Source organism: Vicia villosa, linkage group LG1, assembly GCF_029867415.1.
Source record: "Vicia villosa cultivar HV-30 ecotype Madison, WI linkage group LG1, Vvil1.0, whole genome shotgun sequence".
Taxonomy (NCBI): domain Eukaryota; kingdom Viridiplantae; phylum Streptophyta; class Magnoliopsida; order Fabales; family Fabaceae; genus Vicia; species Vicia villosa.
The window spans coordinates 193741801-193762415 of record NC_081180.1 but is presented as its reverse complement, the minus strand read 5'-3'; the positions used below and the strand labels follow the sequence as shown (position 1 = coordinate 193762415).

General features: G+C 38.3%; 1 long non-coding RNA gene and 1 other non-coding gene across 2 annotated transcripts; one reads left to right on the top strand and one right to left on the bottom strand.

Moving 5' to 3' along the window:
- Positions 1-11841: 11841 nt before the first annotated feature.
- Positions 11842-13336, top strand: LOC131644767 (uncharacterized). The gene is made up of 2 exons (XR_009296646.1): positions 11842-12090; positions 12167-13336. It is a non-coding gene; the product is annotated as an uncharacterized LOC131644767 (long non-coding RNA).
- Positions 13337-19877: 6541 nt separating this feature from the next.
- Positions 19878-19984, bottom strand: LOC131645419 (small nucleolar RNA R71). The gene has a single exon (XR_009297042.1). It is a non-coding gene; the product is annotated as a small nucleolar RNA R71 (small nucleolar RNA).
- Positions 19985-20615: the final 631 nt, after the last annotated feature.

Genomic DNA, 20615 nt, shown 5'->3' with positions numbered 1-20615 from the left:
TACTCCCTCATTTAGGTTTCTGGAACAGACTTAGTTATGACATAACACTAAAATAGTCAGATTCTTCTGAGCCATCTGACTTCCTTGATTCCAAATAACACTAACATTTCTGGATAACAACTAGGGCAGTCAACATTCGTGACCATATTTCACTGTGGTTGAGACACAATATTCAGCTCCAACAACTGCTCTATGATTATGAATGAAAATCCACATATCTGGTTCCTTTGATCAGAAGAAGATACCAGATATAAGCTCATCTTGATTTAAGCATAAAGGATCAGAAAGGAATACCTTCATAAGTCTTCTTTAGCACCGGGCTTTTACTTCTAATCTCCCACAAAATAAGATTTGGAGTAGAAGTACATGTTGATCGTGTCCTGATCAACTTATAATCAGATGTCTCCTCTTCCAGATCAGGAGTAGGCTCCAAACTAATGTTCTCACACTACATTAGTTTAGCACTAGAACATTTGTTCTTTAACTGGTAGCTGCATACCAGTACTAATGTACCAACGTCTAGTAGGACATTTGTTCCTCCTTCTAGGAACACTCAAGCCTTGAAACTCTTCAAGGTTCACACTTGCAGATGATTATGAATATCATTGATCAGTTGACATTCATCAACTCTAATAAACCTTGCCATCATGAGTGGACTTGAGAGATTACTCAAGTATCTTTGACACTTTAATTATAGATGTAAGGTTCTTCCATACAGTCTGTTGAATATAAGTAACCCTAGAATCCTTCTTTTACAATAGGGGTTGCACCAGAGGCTATGAAGCGAAAAATAGCCATATAGAAACAGAACTTACACAATGCTTACTCCATGAACCAATTGTAAGCATGACATCCAAGGATTGAATGTAACTCAACCCTGCAAATTGCTTGCTTTTGCACCAAACAATAGACTAGACATAACCAAATTCTTGACCTGATAAAACCACATAGGCACAGAGGATACCTTATCAACATCTTCATTCCCGCATGAAGGTTTTGATACCTTCCTTCTCTGTTCATAGATACAGGCTGAACAATTCAATTCAAATTCTTCACTCCCGCATGAAGCCCTTTGATTTAGCTCTCCTTGTTCTAGCATCAACAGCTCTGGACAGGTTGGTATTATCCTCTACATATAGGTCCATCATTCACTTCAAGGGAGCATACAATATGAACACTCCTTGTTCAAGCAATCTTCTATCTTCAGCACAACCAGAAAGTACCCCCCATGGATCTCATCCAGAGACAGACAGGATGCCTGCTCTGATACCAATTGAAATTCTGGTATGACAGACTCAGGATGTCAATCCCGATGTCAAGACATCTGAACTGTTATCAGCTTAGCTAAGGAAGGACAGAATAATCCCCAAATTTTCATTACCCCTTAGAAGACGGAGTCCATGAGTATCGAGACCATGTTAGTTCAGTCAACATAACTAGATTGAAAGCTTCATTAGTTTTGTAACTGGACAAGTTATCAAACCAGAACCTGATGTTATACACGATGTTACAACATCCAAGACTGAACAAACAAAAAAATGCAGAAGATAAATAACACAGTGAATTGTTAACCCAGTTCGGTTTAACTACCTACTATGGGGGCTACCATGCCAGGAAGAAGATTTCACTATCATTAGTACTATTTTATGTAAACTACCTCTAGTTTACAGATAAAAAACCTCTGGTTTACCTAGTCACTACCCAATGCAACCTTTATCTTAGAACTTCATCTAAGACAAGAGAACCTCTGCATACTCCCAAGTGATACCTAACTGTTACAACCATGTAACAACTATTTAAGCAATTAACAAGAAAAACTAACTATATCTTGCTTCACAGCTTCAATAAAGAACATAATACTCAACTCTTACCTACAGGTTTCGAGTGAGAACAGTAACTTCTCTTACCTACAGGTTTCGAGAAGGACATGGCAGCCATCCCACAGCCTGGGTGGTCTACCTATACAAACCATAATGACTACATCTTTTCTATACACGGTTTGCTCTCTTGAACTAGGTTACAAAGGTTTCTTTTTATAACTTATTCCCAATTGGACTTGGGCTTACAAATCGCAGCACTCCTAGTTGTTACAAATCAGCAGATATCTTCTGCTAAAAGAAAGGTCTTCAATCACAAGTTTCCTAATTTATCTCCTAAATTAGAAACTACTGAATCTTCAATATTCTGATTTGATTCTCCAATATTCTGACTTGATTCTCTTGACCTTTAAATATGCGCCACATAGGATTTTATAATATTCCAAAGAATATTCTGTATCTGTTGAGTATCAAACTGAATCTTCATGTTCCAGTTCTGCAGGCGCGATGTCGTGAGTTGATGTCATGACATTCCATATAACATCTTGCTTGTACCTGTTTTGTTCTTTTATATTTTTAAGACTTATACATTCTATTACATTTTGCTTCTATTATATTTTATCCAAACATAGATATCAATCAGCCAATAAAAACATCAACAAGTCATACCCCATGCAGATCCTTCCTGATGTCCAAGATTTGAAATTATGTAGACAAAATCGTTTTATAATGACACTCATAAAAATGCAATGCATATGTCAGTCTTGAAGTTTTAAAAACATTTTTAGTAAAACAAAAGATGTAAGAAAGCGATATTTGTAAAAACATGATATCAACTCTGGATTTATGGTAAACCTTAAGGAGTCAGGATACCTTTTGGTAATGGTACGCTTTCAAACTAACCATGCTTTAGTTAGGATTTTTAAGGTTTGTAATGTGGCTTGGTTCACGGTTTTAAGAAACAAAGGATAATGGCTCAAAGTTTTATTGGTGCCCATCCCAATCTTCGTGATGTTCTCCGATCTTATGCTTAGCTAATTGTGCGTTCGTGCTCCAAAAGACTTTTGCCTGAACTGTTTATTTTGAGATTACAGTCAACGAGATGTCTCAATTTTGCTTAATTCTCCTTCATAGGTTTTGACTTAACATTTTTATTTTGATCAATATTGACTTCCTGATTTAATGATTACAGGAACTCATCACTAATTGTGTAAAAGAAACACTGGCATAACTGAGTAACTACCCTGCCCCAGGTTATGATTAAGGGTTTTAAATTGTACAAGAAAGAAAACTTCTACACCTCAGGCTCAAAGTTATTGACTAGGGATGAACATCCTTATATCTCCAATGTTTAGGAATTGAAACAATGCATGTACATCGTCAGCACAGTCTGTTCAAAAGCATACTGTATGAGGTCGCGGTATCGTTTTCGTCATCCTCCCTTAAAAGGTTCACAACTTTAGCGAGAGTTGAATATTATAAAGAAAACAAAGTAAAAACAAAGTTTTAATATAATAATAAGAGAAGAAATAAGCCAAGACAAACGTATGCAATGCATTAATGATTATTATCAAAACATATAATGTCAGTCATAAGACAAATGTGTAAACAAATAGAATATAAATTGCGAATGCAAGTAAAAACTAATGATCTAAAAGCCATCCTTCTATATATCTATTGTATTAGACTTTCTGAGGCTCTTCTGGCTGGCCAAATTCAATGATCCCTCCTTCAATCAAGTGTTGAATTTTATGCTTCAACGGCCCACAATCTTTTGTATCATGACCATGACTATTTGCATGATAAGCACATCTAGCATTATGCTTGTACCCAGGAGCGGGATTTGCTGGAGCTGAGTATGAAGGCAATAAAGTTATTAGACTCTGATTGAGCAAGTGTTCCAAAGCTTGAGACAATGGCATGTACAGTGGAGTAAATAACGTACTATGTTGTCTATGCTGATCTTTCTATTGTTGTTGCGTTGGCGCCTGACTAGAGACCAGGACTACCCCAACATTGTTGGATTCATTCTTCCCATTGTATGGCTTTTTTACAACACTGGAAGATGTGGCCACCTGAATTTTTCCGCTTTGGATACCACTTTCAACACGTTCCCCAGTCAATATGAGGTCGATGAAAACAGATGAAGAGCTCCCAAGTAGATGGGTGTAGAAAAGACCAGTTAGCGTACTCATGAACATGTCAACTAACTCTCGGTCAGCCAAAGCAGGTCGGACTCTCCTTGCCATGTCTCTTCATTTCTGAGCGTACTCTTTGAAGCTTTCGTTAGAACCCATGGTCATGCTTTGTAGTTGCATACGAGTTAGCGCAGGGTCAGCGTTGTACTGATATTGCTTGTAGAAAGCAACGACCAAGTCTTCCCAAGTATGAATATTCGTACCTTCGAGTTGATAATACCATTCCAGTTGTGTTCCAGTCATACTTTCTTGAAAGAAGTGAATCCACAGCTTCTTGTCAGTAGTATCGGCTTGAATCTTCCTCACATAGGATTTCAAGTGCAGCTTGGGACAGGAAACTCCTTCATACTTAGCAAAGGTAAGAGTCTTGAATTTGGGAGGTGTTGCACCCCAAAATTTGCCCACTTATTTATTCCCCAATTGTCCTTCACATTACATTCAGGTGCATACCTCATTTAGGCCATTCATCCATTACATTCATCGATATCATGGTTACTATCTAGAATTGATAAGAAAAGAGCTTCTGTAGAAGAAATATCTTGGTTCAAAAGAGAAGTTTTGAAGTCTGATTATATGGCATCATTCCCATTGAAGTCTTCCTAAAATCAGGGTTTCATCTTCTCCAAGGCAAAGCTCTGATTAAAAGATACAAGCTTCAGATTCATCAGGATCGCTCATAATAGGGTTTTGACCAAAGTCAGCCCTGTTGACTTTCTGGTCAAAATATAAGCAAGAGACGATTTTGAGCGAGAAATGTGTTGGCCTTGAAGAAATATTCACTGGAGCCTCTTTGGTTGGAAATTGATTGAGTATTAGATCGGAAATTGATTAATTGGGAAATTCATCTGGAATCGGAAAAATCAGGAAAAGCTGACTTTTTGATAAAAGTCAAAGTCAACTGTCAAATATTGACTCATGGTGGAAAATCGCTCAAAGAAATAAATAAAATCAAGATTTTATCAAAAGTTACTAAAAATGGAAGGTAGTTAATTGGGGAAAATTCTAAAAGTGGAAAGTGGAAAATACTTAGAAATTTTTGGGAGTTTTTGGGTTTTTAACATGGTTGATCAGCTTACTTCAGGTCCAATTAACACGTGCTTCTAGGCTTCAATTCAAGACAAGCTCAACATAGAAAATGTTTAAACCATGGAATCCTACAACTTTGTAGTTGGAAGATTTTTCATTTGAACCTTAGATTAAAAGATATAAGAGTTTGAAGTTGGAGGATTTCATTTATTCAAGTCATGTTGCTGGGCTAAATTCTGGGCACGCGTGACGCAATTCATCAAGCACGTGGCGTGCCAACTTCGAAGATGATTATAGAGAAGCACAAAGACCCATAAAATGCAAACTTGGTATTTTTCTCTTCCTCTCCATGTCCATTATTCAACAAGACAAAAACCATAGAATTTGGTTGTGTTTGGAGCATGATATAAGTCACCAAAGTCGCACCCTGGCAAAGTCATGTCTTGACAAGATGCTGGGCACAAATCCAGGGCACGCACGAGACAAATGATCGAGCACGTGGTGTGTTGTCTTTGAATCAATATTCAAGGAGATTCAAGCACCTAATTGAATCAAAGTCAATATCAGAATATCCTCCTCCATGTCCTCTTTCAAATGGTACAAGAATTAAAGCTTCTGGTGATGTGTGAATCAAGATACGAAGCTCTAAAGTCATGCCCCTAAAAGTTTGTGTCTGATAACAACAATAAGCAAGACCGCGCACGCGGGCTAGGCACAAACATGCAGTGGTGAGACACCAAGTTCCAGGGAGAATTTAGATGAATTCCAAACCATGGCCTTCAATCACTCCAACATAAAACCTATACAATTACCTGCCATCTTTACAATGAGTTCGATAACAGCTCATTTGGACATTGGGTTGGCATTTTAGAGAGACACAAAGTCATGCATTCGAAACTGGTGGCAAGACCAAAGCATGCCCTAGGCGATGCCTACATATACTGCCAGATAGTAGTGCATACAACCAACAAGTTTCCTCATCAAGCCATGCACGAGTCTGAACCACAAAAGAGGGCAACAAAACTTACTACAAAGGTATAATACTTGTTCCCTAAGGGTTGTAAAATTATCCACTATGAACACCACACCATAGGACTATGGATCCACATATATAAGCCACCAACGCAGCTTCACGAGGAAGAGGGCATTGATTCTTTTTTTCAGTTTCAGACTTTTTCTCCCACTTTTCTTTCTCGATTCTACTCACTCTCCTCACTCTCTCTTGTTCTCTCATCATCTTCTCATAACCGTTTTCTAACCACCACCTTCACCTTCAACCACCACAACAAACTCTTCATCACCTTCAATCACCACCATTGTCAACCACCACAAATCTTCACTCTATCTACAACCATCACCACCATGTTATTTTCAAGCACCACTATCATTGCCTCACGCTTCAAATCCGGGTAATCATCATCATTGCAAGCCACGTAATCATCATTATCATCTCTGAAATCCAAGACGCTTAAAGAGTAGAAGCTGGTTTCTCAAAGGTTCCGCTCAAGATCTTTCCAAGTAAGTGATTCTTTTCCTTCGCATTAGAAGCATGTATAGGACTGGTACTCCCATCATCAGGGATTTGGGTTAGGACAATTAGAACCACCATGTTTTCAAATGTTTGTTGCATTTTGTATGAAGATTGCCATGATTCTTTGCACGAAATAGTCGCTGTTCGAATGTATGATTGTGTGTTTGAATTAAATGTAAAATGAGGATCGTGTTGATACTGTTAGCTTGTATTTTAGAGAAGATTCATAGATCTAGGGCTTTGTTTTTAACTTCGGTTAGTCTGTTAGAGGAAGAGTTAGGAGAAATGGAGTTCAGATTTGAACTCAGGGGAGAAAACCAAGTGGAACAATGTCTTTCATTCTTAGTTTCCGGGAGGGTTCGTTTTCGTCGCCACCGCCGTCGTGGCTGCCGTTCTGGTCCATCGGAGAAGATGAGCAGTACACTAACGGTACTGTTCACGTGGCCCTGCATGTTGATTCCTTTTCTATTTTTAATTAAATTCAGTTAATCAATGGAGGTGTTAGAAAGATGTGATTGGCTTGTGCTTTGTTTTTGTCTCTTTCTAACTTAAATTGCAATGTGACCAATTGATATATAAGTCTGCATATTAATGTCATGCTGTAGGATAGGAATTAAGTTATGCATAGGGATATAATACAAATGCTAACGTATTAACAAAAAATGAAAAGAAGCAATACAATAAAAAATGGAATTTCGTAGTTTCGCTAGCTGGGCCATGCTCCTTTTAGGCCTTGCACTTTCTCTTTCTACACCCCCTGATCCTGAGGCCCAAAACGTGTAGCACTTGGATCCAGTGCATTATCTTTTTACTTCCACACCCCCTGCTAGACAGATTTTATATTCTTGTTTGAAATTGTTTCTTCCATAACTTTTGATTCATAATCCAATTTCCATTGAAATAAAAAATGTGAAAAAATACATTTCAAATACTTTAGAGTGTTTAGATAATTGTAGTATTTTCTTATAGATTTTTTAGAATTTAGGTTACTATTTTTAATAAATCTTTTTCTTCAGTGTGTTCACATTTTCTCATGTCTTGGTATGTTTTACAAACTAATTTGATTAGGAACCTTAGGTATAGAATATAATTACCAATTTTTTTGTGGTTTCAGTAGACTAATACATGATAATGTGTAAAAAAAATGAAAGTCCAATTCCATGTTTTGGTTAGGTTTTCATTAGGTTTTCTATACCCGATTAATGTGCGTTTCTAAACGGATAACCATGTGAATTTGACCTATAATTTGCTTTGCATTTATGCAATAGCCTTAGATACTTTTTGTACATATAATTAGGGATGTTTAGAGGTCCTAAGACCTGGAATTAAAATTTTAAATCGTGTCTTCTTATTTTACTTGAATTTTCCTTTCTTACATGTAAATAACTCGCTTTTGGTTAACGATTGTATCATAACTTGTGCAAATGACCTATAATTTTGTATGAGACTTCTTGACTTGGTTCCATGATTGTTTAAACATCTATTAGGTGCTGTTCACTACTGACTTCCATCATTTTATTACATTTTTCTAACTTCATTCACCATTTGAAATCGTTTAGTTAGTATTGACCTAGTTTTGTCTAGTTTTTGTTAGAACTTTGTGTTGCTTCAAGCTAATTGACTAACAAGGATTGGTATAAGGTCTTAGACCTATAAATACAATGTAATTCTACTGACCTCAAGCTTAGGCCATGTGTTCATTTACTTTTTGTTTTGACTAATTGATGTTTGCTTGTTAATTGTTAAGTAACGATTCATGTGATTACTTTGGTAACTTCTTGTGAATATTTTTGGTGTGAGGCCATGATGCTTTTGTGTTTGATTTAAGACACTCAATTACTTGGTTTGCTACTGCCCTAGGGCTTTCTTCCCCCATTTTTATGCTTTGCCTCTTCTTTCATGCTTTGATTGTTGTTAGTTTAAGAGGCGACGATTGTTTGTTCTTCCTCCACCTTTTGTGGATTGTTTTCTCTTGGGATTCATTGTGTGCTATAAGGAGTAGACTTGGTTAGGGACTTCATTAAGTCACCTACCTTTCTTTTAGCTTTTCTTATCTCTTACCATATGCTTGCCATGTTCCCTTAGGGCGGTGACTCCAATCTTCATTAAGATGAGTCATAAAGAACAACTTAGGTTGTAGTCTATGCATGATAACATAGGTAGAGATCCCTTATCCTTGACCTTAGGGTCATTTATATGTTAGTATTAGGTTAGAAATGTATGTTCCCCTTTTGCATAACAAACAAAAATCAATAAAACACCATAAAACATTAATAAATAGTGAAAAATAATAAAAGTAATGGAAACTCTCGTACCTCTTGTTTAAGGGGATCACTTGAGTGGAGATTCCTAAACCTAAAAAAACACAAACATAGAAAATCTTGAGCAGAACTACGGCGCTCTGATTCTTCTTAAGAGGATACGTAGGCATAGAGGCAACTCTAGCGAGCACAATAATTATTAAAAAAACTTTAGGTTTAATCATGCATTGCATTAGTGATAGATACACCCTTTAGATAGAAACAAACATAGGTGGATACCATCGAGTACGATGGGCGGGAGGGGTGCTAGCACCTTCCCCTTGCGTAACCGACTCCTGTGCCCTGTTCTCTGGTTGAAAGACCTTGTTCTTGTTTCGAGTTAGGTTTCAGATATTCCTTTCCCGCGATGGGATGAATATATTAGTGGCGACTCTGATTCCATTTTTCGCGGTAGCGCCAGGAGGGATAACAACACCTGAGATAAGTCCCAGTTTTTCAAAATCCAGGCCAGGTACTTTCTGAATCTCCATAGCTTTCATGCGATCTTCCAGTAACTTGAACTTCTCATCAGGATATTCGTCCTCAAAGTAGTAATCCCCTTCTTCCTCAGAGGGCTTGGCAGAATCAGGGTTACCTCTCGCATCAGTTTTGATACTAGCATCGTCATCTTGTTCATTGTCTTCAGGAATTTCTGCTTCTTTGGTTCCCTTAGCTGGACCTCTGAATCTTCTTCCCAATCGGATGGCACTAACTGATCTTTTGGGCTTCTTCTCCTTCTTGGTCAGGAGGGCTTTTAGCTCATCTTTCCCCTTGGACAAGTTCAGGATCAGATCTTGAAACTGGGTGTCGCTACCGCGAAAATCAACAGAGTCGCCACTAACATATTTATCCTGAAAAGGAAGGGAATGCCAGCAAACCACAAAAACAAAACAACGGTCTCACAACCAGAGAAAAGGGTAAGGGAGTCGGTTACGCGAGGGGAAGGTGTTAGCACCCCTCGCGCCCATCGTACTCGATGGTATCCACACCTGTGTCTAAATCTATGGGTGTGTAAGCGAACTGTGTTAAATCAGAACTAAAATGCCTTCAAAATGTAGTGAAAAGAAAGAGTTATACTCGCACGGGCCCTAGTTTCTGTTTGTTCTGTGTTTTTTAGGTGAACGTGTTACATTCACACTCCGCTGCTCGACCTTTGGAGACTTATGCTGGGAATGGAGCGGAAATATCAAGCTCTTAAGAAAAGAAAATCAAAGAGTGTGGTTTGTGTTTTAAAGAATGCATGAGGAAGACCTAAGCTAAGGCGGAAAGCTTGCTACCTAATGTTATCATACAAAGGGTACAAGTCTAAACTAAACTAGCAACCTATTGGGAAAAAGGCGAAAGCAAACAAGTATATCACACAAACGAGCTCTGCTCGTAAAGCAAACAAGACCACGGGCACTAGCCGAGTGGTAGAAAAGCATTCCCGCCATAGCCAAGGGGAGCGAATCACCCAAGTCAACCAAGCATTAGACCTTGCAAAAATGATCGGGCCATAGACAAGAGGAGCGAATCCCTCTCAACAACCAAGCCGTCACGGATCTGAAAGGAAAACGGTACGTGCGTACACCGAGCATCAACGTCGAGCGACGCGAGCTATAGGAAATGCGGGGGTCCGGTTGCATGAACCTTTTTCCTGACATACTCGACAACAAGATCTTGTGCAGGTTCAAAAGCGAGCAACGCGTAGTGTGCGCATACTGAAAAGACTCGATGAGACTTGGCGGGGGTTGATTACTAACCCTTTCCGCGTGCCTTCCATGAGGACTTAACAGAGTGCCATATAGGACTTATTACACCGTGACTCCCTGCCGCAAAGCACAAATATAAACACACCAACAAAAACAGAGCCTCTTTCGAGGGCTTGGCCAGATGCATGTCTAAGTCCTACTTCTCATGTTAAAGGGTGATGCGAGAAAGCGATAAAGTGCGAGAAAAATAAAATGAAACGGGATTAATACCGAACGGATAATGATCCGTAAACTGTAGCGAAGAACGCAAGGAAACTAAGGATCCCGCGAGCGAGCTAGCAAAGCAAAAGCAAATAGTCAGCACACCGATTAGCCAGGAAAGCACACAAAGGTCGACATGCGCGTCGAGCGCAATCACAATACACCTGCAAGAGGAACAAGCAAACCAAACAAGAAGACATAAAGTAATAGGAACGTGTCTCCAAGATGAGAACACGACACAAGTGAATGAGATTGTGTCCCGCAAGTAAAACGGAACACTCAAGTAACAAGCGTCGATCGGTGACTATCCAAATGCCTTGCATACTAGCACACAAGTTAGAGATAACAAACATCGCAATCGGAATTGTGTTGGTGCTTTACACCGAAAAAGGATAACGAAATGAGAAATTTGACATTAATACACTTTTAAAACATAAATCGAGCGAAAGTAAGATAACAACCAGAAATAGCACTCAAATGTTAGTCAAATATGTACACAAGTATTATGGAAACCAAAGCAAGTATTTACAAGTCAAAAGGTACACCGAAACGCTAAAATCGGGTAAAAACGATAAAAACTAAACTATATAACAAAACATTTAAATTCTAACAAGCAAAATATTACATGTTTTTATTATCTTTTTATCAACCAAAAATTAACAAAGGATATTTTTCATGGCATTTTCTATCTACAAATCTAACAAAATATTGCGACTTTATGTCAATTTTATTCCGTAAGAAAAACTATTAGCAAACTAATCCTAATAAGAAAATAAAAATGCATACAGGGGGGTTAGAGCCAGAAATTATGGTGCAGTCTAGGTGAAGGGCGCAGAGCCCACTGGTTGTGGCCCAAAGTTGTTTTTGTTGTCACAGTTTTTTGTTATTGTCAAAAATGGTGTTCATTGGGCTTAATAGGGGTGTCACACAACAATTCGTAGCAAGGCCCAGGGGAATCAACAATATGGTCCATCACAACTTTATTCAAATTTTATGAATTCAAATGTCAGGTTTACATTTAATCCACATTAATCCTCAATTAATCTCCACTAATTATCAATCAATTATCAACTAATTTCATTAACAATTAAAAAACCAAAATGAAAGAGGCTTAGGGTTAGAAATGTGACCAACAGAATTCACGATCTCCTTCTTCAGCGTGAACGGTGATGAACTCCTTCCTTCTCATCTCATGACCACCGACGTTCTCCTCCCCGCAACGGCAAACGACTTTCATCACCTCCATTTCGTTCTTCGGCCATCGCCGTCTCTCACTCTCATCACCTCATGAATCTTCGATTTCTCCCCTCAACTTTCTTCTCATTTCGTTTTTCCGATGCAGGTTGTGCGGATGCTGTGTTGCGCATGTACTTTGAAATTTGTTGATGTGATTTTGAATCCATAGAAAGATTGAAGGATTATTGATGGAGGATTAAAGATTCAGTGATGGTGATGCTATGACGACGCGAAGTGAAGTTCGAAGTATGTTGTTGAATTTGCAGGTCGATGAAGTTCAAGGAGAGGTTGAAGATCGAAGAGGATTCGATGATGATAACCGAATCAGGAGAGAAAGAGAGTTGCTATGGTGATTGGAGCGTCAACGTGAGGTGAATTCGATGGTGAAAAGTAGTGTGTTTCAAGATGAATATTCGAGAGAGAATTGAAGAGGATGAATCGATAATTCAAGATGAAGATTGAAGAGGTTTTTCTGTTAGGTCGTGATGATTAAAGTGAATTGAAGTGTAAAGGAGGAACTCGATTCAGATGTTGAAGATGATGAATCGCTGATGATTTTGAAGGTTAGAAGAGGATGAGCTGTCATGGAATCTGTGTTGTGAAGGTTGAAGAAGATTTTTGTATCCGTTTCTGCAAGTAATGGAGGTTTGTTACATTCGGTTAGAGGTATTTTTTGTTTATTTACAGATTGAAAAACGTTTGAAGATTGGAGAGGGAGGAGTATGAAGTTCGGTGGTGAAGGTGAGGTTCTGTGATGAAGGTTCAATCGAGAGAGAAGAGTCTCCCTGAAGTTTGTTATGATTTTCGGTTCTCAATTTTTCTCCCATTTTCTGTTAGAAACTTTCTGTTATCTGAATCTCCCCCCTTCAATTTCCTTTTTTTGTCCAACCGATTTATTTATTTTCTGTGTTATATTCTGGAACTGGTTGTTATCAAAGAGTGCAGGGGCTGCGTTTTTCCGGTTCGATTTGAATTGTCCGCTGGATCTTTTTTTCCTTCGCTGAAAAGGTGCTCTTTTGGTTTAAATGCCGGTACCGACTCGGTTCTCATGGAGTCAAATGTTGCGGTTTACCGGGTTGCGGTTTGTTTTGAATATTAATGAGCTTGAACCGGTTTTATGTGCAGGGAGATGTATTGGAAATTGGCAAAGCATTGGAATTAAAAATGGAGCTTAGAATTTTCATGTAACTTTTCTTTGTAGTAATGTAATTTTGGAAATAGTTTTGAATTTTGTAATGGACATTTGAATGAGAATATGGATATTTGGATTTTGAAATTCTGAGTAATGTAGAATCTTGAATCAAACTAATGCGTAAGCTCTTTATCTCAATTTGATTACTTTTCGAACATTCCACTTCAAAGCTTAATGAATGAATCCCAACCAACTCTCATCTCTAATGAACCTCTAAATCAATTCAATTTTCGATCCAAACCAAACTTGTGCGATAAGCTGTCGATAAATTGAAAGTATAATGGCACCTTGAACACAATGCTCTCCTTAAGCTCATAACATTGTACCATGACCCATTCTCTTGCAACTCATCTCACAAGCCCTGAACTTAATGATTTCGAGATAAATGGGAACTCTTTAATTTTTCTTCGATTTCTGAGCGAAGAAATAACCGTCCTTGATAACTTACAGCACTGTGAAGAGGGCAAATTTTGGGGTGCAACACTGGGCATTCTGGGCTTGAAGGTCTTTGAGTGATTGTTCGAGATCCATTTATGCTGAACTAAACAGCGAGAGAAGATGAGCAACCTGTTCAAGGATCCTTAAGGAATTCAGTTTGCGACATTGAAAAGTAGTTGTCGCATCTTTGTCTGAAGAACTTTTGTCTTGGATGTCCTTCTCACCATATCCAGTGGGTCAAACCCTCTGACTCGCGATACTTGTACTTCTGAATTTGAAGGTATATGGCTAGAGGAAAATAAATCCTCTTGCCCCTTGATAGGTACTGTGCCTTTGGACTGGAAGACATATGGCCAGAGGAAAATAAATCCTCTTTCCCCTTGATAGGAATTCGGTCCTTGATAAGAGCCCCTGAAATTGTGCGCCCTAAATCCCTAAGATCCTTGAAAGGGTTAGTTAATATGCTATGTTATCTGTCATGATGTCATGCAAATGTTATGCATTAAGTAAAAGCATAAGGTAATAGGGGCAAATAAGTCCTACAAGCAAAACCTGCAAGGAAATCAAAGGGTTAGTAGCACACACAAGCAAGTCACACAAGTGTCCTTAGGTTTAAAGGCTTGCATGGAATCCATAGGTAGGTACCCTCCCCAATGAGGTTTAGTTGGTTCAACCTGTCCTAAATAAAAACCAGATTCTAGGTGTAATACGGTGAACTCACTTTAAAGAAAATGTCGCGGTAGGCAAGAGTCGCCACCGACTTTTATTTTATCCAATTTAAAGAAAGGCTAAAAGAACAGAAAAAAAACCTTTAGAAGAAATTTTGAGTTCGGGGGGTAATTTATACAAAGGGAAGGTGTAAGGCACCCTTTGCATCCATGATTTTTCATGGGCTCTTAATTGCTTAGCTCAGAATATTCTTTCTTACTAATCCAAACCTTCTCAATCTCAGCTTTTGGTAGGTGTAGGGCAGCAGCAATGTCTTCCCATTTAGGGTCTTCTTCTTTACCAGTATAAGGAATCCGATCAAGTACAGGAAGTCCCGGCAAGTATGAGAACTCCTCCAAGGATGGTACCAACTGAGAATCTCTAAAGGTGAAGCAATGTAGCAGAGGATCGTAGAACTGAATCATAGTATTGAGAAGAGTTTCATCCACATTAGTTCGCACTAAGCTTATAAGCGTGTTGAGAGACTCGCTGAACCTGAGAGAACCAGAAATGTTGTCACAGAAAACCTTCAATGGTGTAGGCACTTTCTTGAAATTAAGGAAGAATGGTTTACGAACTTTGATTTCCATATTCAAAACCTACAAAACAACATATGGTTAAGATCCTTCAATTCCTTGAAATGGGTTAGTCATGATATGCCCAAATGATGCATGTATGCATGATACACAAACACAAATAAGTCCACACAAATCACACAATTTCCTTAGGCTTGGCTTGCATGGAGTTTTGACCAGGTGAGGTACCCTTCCCCAAAGGTACTTCTAAGGATAAGGATGATATCAGCAACGGGTTCTACGGAGTTACCCATAATTGTCAGCCCTCCTAAAGCACCCTCGAACATGATACATACATACCATGCAATGATACTTTGAGAAAGAACCTATCTGAGTTGTAGTATCGGGTAGCGATTATGCTCTCAACATACATCAAGAGTAGTCCCCCCACTACGTTCCTAAAAGTCAAGATGGGTTAAAGGTATCTAAAGGTCCTTAAGCTCCGACTCACCCACGAATATCCGCACGAACCTCCCTCATACAAGAGAAGCATGCAAACACCCATAGGGGCCTAACTTAAGCGTGAACTCTCATATTGACCAATCCTCCACATACATGAAGGAGGTCGCCATGACTATGCCACTTCCTATCTTATTTTATCCAACTTAAAGAAAGGCTAAAAGAATAGAAAAAAACCTTTAAAAGAAATTTTGAGTTCGGGGGTAAATTATACAAAGGGAAGGTGTAAGGCACCCTTAGCATCCATGGTTTTTCATGGGCTCTTAATTGCTTAGCTCACTTTGAAATGTTTGAAAATGTTTGCAGTGAATAAGGAAAAAGATTTGAATAAGGACTTTAGCTTGTAAATAAGCATAGCCTTTTTGAAGGTTTTTGATAAAGGGTAAGAAAAAGATTTAAACTAGAGCAAGCAATTATGAGATAATTACCCCTATTAAAAAGGTTCTTTTAGCCTTTCGGGGCTATCCATACCATAAGAGGGTAGGAAGTCCTTTTATTGGAGGTTGAAGGGTCATCGAAGTTATCGTTCGCCATAAGACTGTCCCTGCCATAAAGAGGGCAGGTAGTCTAAGGGAAGGATAAAATCGTCATTTTAGGCAACCAAAGAGGACGCCTCAGCAATCGAAAGGTACTATCATATCACATTGTAAGCAACCTTGAGGGACGAGATCATATAACCGAAGGCAACATCGAAGAGACTTATGATCTTTGTGATGAGAATAAACTGAGGGAAACATTTTCTGAGTCGTCCTCGTATCTGAGGGACTTGTCTATTCTGTAATAAACAAGGCAACAAGCAACAAGCAACAAGAGGGATTACCATAAAAGGTGTGTGGGTGCACAATCACGTGGTTGATTCAGATATATTATCTTGTAAATTAGTTATTCTAATTCTGTTTAGAGTTGCACTCCCTAGAATTACTAACCACGCAGTTATAATGTAAAGCATAGCAGTTTAAGTGCCTTCAAGGCCAAACAATACAAACTAGAAGCAATTACAAAAATTAACCATGGGGAGGGGGAAACAACAGTGATAAAAAAAGTAGGTTAGCCACAAGTAATAATATTGGGTTAGAAAAAAACAATAATTAAATGAGAATGAGTTTAGGGTTACCACAAGGTTTGAGCTTTAATTGGTTAGTTAACCCTGAAAATTAACGAAAGAAAAATAATAAGGGTTAGTGTATTACAAAATCATTGACTATTGATGCAAACCTTATTTTAATCCAAAGGGTAAAATATAAAGAATTAAAATGACGTTAAATTAGAAACTTAGCTTTTCGATCTGGTATAGCGCGTGGCTGAAGGATCTTGTTTAATCCTGAAAATTAGGCATAAGGAAGAGAAACGTTAGTGCATTAACTGATCTACAACCCTGGTTTACCGGGATAAATCAGGGTTAGAAACCATTAAATAATATAAACAATTTTAAATAATGCCAAAAATTAAAGAAAAAGTCGAAAGTTCGATTTAATATATCAATTAAATAATTATTGGATTAAATCCTAATTATTTAATTGATTAAAAGTATTTTTGTAAATAGAATCGAATTTTAGAATAAAAATAATCATTAATAAAATAAAAATTGAACTTTCGATAAAAGAAATAAATTAAAATAAACAATATAAAAAAATAAACTTTTATGAATACATAAAAAAATTTTAGAAAATAAATATTTAATAAACCAAAAGAAAAATAAATACAATGAAAAGTAACTATGTAATTAAAAATGAAAAAAATTAGAAAACTTAGCATTTGATCAGGTGTGGCGCAGGGCTGAGGGTCTATGATGCACTTGCAGCTCCTAGTGCGTTGGATCCAGGAATTACAAGATCTGAAGGCTGGAACGGTGAGGGAGCATGGTACGAGCGTGCGTCTTAAAGCACAGAAACGGTCTGTTTTAAAAAAACAAACGCGCGCGCAGTCCGGCCAATGGGGGGTGACGCGTGGTCGTCTTTAACCTCCCTCCATCGTCTTAGCCCTGCAACTGGTCTATAGCGACAGACGCTTGATAACACGATTTTATATCATATATTTAGCTTAAAATCCATAAGTATTATTAGCATTTTCTTTTAAATATATTGTTTTATTATGATATTATGCGGGTATTTGCGATGTTTCAGGTTTTACGTTCATATTGAGACTATTAGCGAAAAGAAGAAGAAATGGAGCAAAAATCATTATTATTTACTCTTAAAAGATGAAAGAGAGGTGTTGAAGTAATAAAGAGGTGCAAAGAAAACCCAATTATGCAAAGATGCAAGCCCAGCCCACGAAGGAGCTAGATATGATCATTTGCGCGTGGCCCACATTTGAAGAAGACCAAGTAAAGAGTGGAGACGTCCGTCTCCCACTCCACTTTCCACGTCCACGCCACGTCACGCAAAGGAGACGCCCGTCTCCAACCGCTCCTAAATTTCCTCCACTTGAGACGCACGTCTCAAGTCAGTTGCCTTGGTCTCCTCAAAAAGTGGAGACGTGCGTCTCCGAGTCCCAAGTCAAAAGTCCCTATTTTCAAGCAACGTATCTGCAGATCCTCACCTATAAAAGGAGGCTGATACCTCAGTTCTCTAGGTCCGAAATTTGGCTAACGAAGTGCTGCCGAATTCACTTCTCAAGCATTTTATTTTCCTCCGCATTTTATTCATTTGCTTTCTTTTTCTCATAACAATTCCCACATCGGAAATTGTTGTGAACCTTTTATAGATCTAACCTTATGTTAGATTTAGTTTTATTTTCCTTTCCTTTAAATTTTACGCCTAATAATTTCCGAAGAACGATCCATCCGATTTGTGGCGGAAGTTCGAGTACTTCAAGATCCAGATTTATTTCAGATTTATTTTATTCAGGTTATTTATTTACTTTCTTTATATTATTTAATTGCATGATATATTGTATGCCCTTTAATATGCCTTTCATTATAAACCGAACAAATTTATGCATGTTTAACCGTATCAATATGTCTGGCTAATTAATTACGATACTGGTATGTAAAGTAAGTTAACTGTGGGATCCGAAATAAATTGGCTTAATTATGTTTTGTTAAATATTACTTGTTTTTGGTTTTATGTCTAATTTAATTAATAACGTCCTAAAATCAATAGAGCGAGAGTTTGAGGTTTTAAGGCCGACTAAGGTTAAAATCAATAGAGCGAGAGTTTGAGATTCTTAACTGGATAGTAGACATAGGACATTAGTTTTAAGGATGGCGAAAGCGTAGTAAAACTAATTAGAAATTATTTACTTTCAAAAAGTGTTTTTAAACCCGACGCGGGATGGCGAAAGCGTACGTTAGGGAATACTAGCATGAACCGAGTCAACAGAGCGAGAGTTTGAGACTAGGGGATTTAAGTAGATAACGACTTCATAAAGCGAGCATTTTATTAACTAAGTTCTTTTCAAAAAGCTTTTCTAAATCTAATGGGATGGCGAGAGCGTACATTATGAATTAGGATAGTGGTCTAAATCAACAGAGCGAGAGTTTGAGAGGAGGACTTTTAATCAACTAAATTAATAAAGATCTTTAATCGAATGAATACCATAGCCAATGGACCTTCGGATCACCTAAGTTAGACGAAATATATACTGATATCCGTTATTATTGTATTTCTTAGAATTCACGATTATCTTCCCTTTTAGAAAAAAATAAAAATATTAGTAGCCTTAGCTTTACATAGTAACCTTAGATAACGGTAGATCGATTCATAGTCCCTGTGGATTCGATATCTTTTAAAACTACACGACACGACTGTGCACTTGCAGTTATCAGATTTATAGACACATAAAGTCGCGATCAAGTTTTTGGCGCCGTTGCCGGGGACTATTTAAGTCGATATCGTAACTCACTGTTACACCGTAGAGACTAGGGCAAATTCTTTCCTTTCTGTTTTAACAATTGTATGCCAAGTACTCGTTCACAAGGAGGGGATTTAATACAACGAATTAACGAGATCGAACGTTTTGTTAACGTAAGACGTCGAGCTTGCAATCTTCCCGAAGTAGCACCAATTCCGATTTCTCAGGAATTGATCTTTACTGACCAAATCAATCAAATTACCCCGAAGTTAGAGATGGCTGCCCCTCGTCCTCTTAGAGACTATGCCGCTCCTTCACGAGCTGAACCGCACTCAAGTATCGCACCACCTACGATTGAGGCAAACAATTTCGAACTGAAACCTTCATTGGTACAAGCTGTCCAACAGAACCAATTATTTGGAAGCCCTGCAGACGATCCTAATCACCATTTATCTGTGTTCGTGCAATATGCCGACACTGTCAAAGCTAACAAAGTTAGTTCCGAAGCTATTCGATTACGCTTCTTTCCCTTCTCCTTGAGAGATAGAGCTAGAGAGTGGCTTCAGTCCCTGCCTTCTAATTCCATAACTACATGGGACGAACTGAAGAGAGTATTCTTAGCTAGATATTTTCCGCCTAACAAAACTGCTATGCTAAGAGGTCAAATCAACGGATTTACCCAAAAAGATAACGAATCACTCTTCCAAGCTTGGGAGAGATACAAGGACATGCTTAGACTATGCCCTCGTCATGGACTCGAACCATGGCTGATCATCCATACTTTCTATGGTGGTCTACTTTATAACACTAAAATGACTATAGATGTCGCTGCTGGCGGAGCTCTAATGGATAAACCCCATGATGAAGCATACAACCTCAAAGAAAACATGGCACAAAACCATTATCAATGGGGAGGAGAACGAGCTGCTCTAGAGAAAACCCAAACCAAAGGAGGAATGTACGAAGTAAGTGGTATAGACCGCGTTAACGCTAAAGTAGACGCTTTAACTCAAAAGATCGAGAACTTAGCCATCACTCCTTCAGCCCCGCGGCTGTTGTAGCACCTAGCTGCGAGATTTGTGGATTAACTAGACATGTCGTTGCCGAATGTCAACTTCTGTCTGGTATTCCATCTGATCAAGTAAACTACGCTCAAGGAAACCCTTATTCTAACACGTACAACCCTGGATGGAAGAACCATCCAAACTTTTTTTATAAGAACAATAATGCGTTGTACGCGCCTAGACAAGCACCTGCTGTTCCACCTGGCTATCAAAAAGCGCCTGTAGCTGCTCCAAACGCCCCTAGGAAGTCAAATCTAGAAATCATGATGGAAAACTTCATAGCTTCCCAACAACAAACCAACAAAGACTTCCTAAATCAAAACA